Here is a 2141-nt window from a genome sequence, read left to right on the forward strand (position 1 = left end):
ACATTTTATCATATATTTTATCATACATTTTATCATACATTTTATCATATATTTTATCACTGTTATTTTATAACAGGCCAGGCCACAGATGGAAGAATCAGAATCATTGACTTTCACTTAAATAGAAATATTTTAGTCTCTGTTTTAACATATTGTTAAGGGCTACGATCTAATATATTCATCACACTTCTATTTATATAAAATATACAGTGCAATATATATATATATATATATATATATATAATATATATAACATACAGCATATACTATGCACATTCTAGAATATTAATATATATTATATATAATAATATTATATAATTACATAATATAATTATATATTAATCTTTTATATATTTATATATTTATATATTTATATTTATATATTAAGATAATTATATAATTATATAATATTAATTGTATAAAACTATCTTAATTATATTAAGATAAATATACAAATTATATTTAATATATTAAAATAATATATAATATTTATTGTATATATGTATTTATAATATATTATATATTATATAGACTGCATATAATATATATAAACGAATTATATTAATTACTATTAATATATAATAGAGTTTATAATAACATATTATTATATGTTATATATATTATTAATATATTTTATATATTATATATATTTATGTAATATATAAAATAAATATCTTATTGTATAATAAATAATATCTAATGTACTATTATATAATATATTATAATAATAGAATACATATATACAAATAATTATAATAATAATTATAATAATTATAATTATAATAATAGAATACATATATATTAGTATGTATACTATATATATTCTTATATAATTATATATAATAGAATATTATATATATATTATATATAAATATAATGAACTATACATGAACTGACAGACTTTACAAAGCAGTTAAAAATGAATATAAATTGTACTATATCAAAATACTTGTGATGCAAAAAGCCAAACTATGAATTCCAATGAAACCAATCAATGAAAGCCAATACCATTTGGTAAATATGATAAATTTGATAAATTTATATTATTATTTATTATTATTTATTATTATATTATTTGATAATTTCTTTATTTTGATGCTTTGACCAATTTGATAAAATATTTTTTTATCAAAAATAAAATTTCCATTTCCATTGCACTGTGTACTCATGAACTTTGTAGATATTCAAATATTTCTTGGAGGGTTTTTTTAATACATTACAGGAATTCTTGAGCTTTGTTTGATCTCTGACTCATCAGAGATCAAAATTAAAAATAAATTTAATTTTTGGGAATCCTGCATATCATTTCCTCACAATGACAAACGGGGAATTATCGATCACCATGGCACAAATTCTTTTTACATTGTTTTTTTTTGGGTGTTCTTTGTGGGGTTTTATAGATTTTATTTTATTTTATAGGTTTTATTGGTTTTATTTATTTATTTGATAGAATTTCTGAGCCTGGCACAGAGCTGGGGGAGGATGTGTGAGCTCTGTGACCTCGGGGGGTGACGCAGCCTCTCCTTAAATGTCACCAGCAGAGAGATTTTTATAAACAGGACAATATTTGCTTCTCCAAGGAGCTTGTGTCACTCTGTTTGCTCAAACCTCCTGTTCTGAGCTGGGAAAATAAACAATTTTGGCTCCAAGGTGCTGCAGAGCCCACACCTAAAAATGCCAGAGGGGTCAGCAGAGCCTGACACTGAGGGTTTGTGTTTTCCAGCTCATGCACGACCGTCTGTGCCAGGGAATGAGGGACAGGACACGAGGAAATGGCCTCCAGTTGCACCAGGGGAAGTTTAATTTGGAGATTAATAAAAAATTTCCTCCCCCAGAGGGGTGCCCAGCCCTGGCAGAGCTGCTCAGGTGGAGTCAGGGAGGGATTTTAAAGCTGGGCTTGGGGACGGGTTTTGGTGGTGGCTTTGGCAGTCCAGGGGGAATGGTTGGATTTCTAAAGGACTTTTTAAACCTCAGAGATTCTCTGATCCCATCCTCAGCTGCCCCTTGCCTGAGGGGGATTTTAAACAGCAAAGAAGCAGAGAGGGAAGCCAGAGGTGTCAGAGATCTTTTCCTGCCATCAAACACCCCAGCCCATCTAAAGCCAACCCTGATTTATCCCCTGCTCTGGGATCTGCAGAGCA

The sequence above is a fragment of the Parus major genome, chromosome 14 (genome assembly GCF_001522545.3).
Source record: "Parus major isolate Abel chromosome 14, Parus_major1.1, whole genome shotgun sequence".
Taxonomy (NCBI): Eukaryota; Metazoa; Chordata; class Aves; order Passeriformes; family Paridae; genus Parus; species Parus major.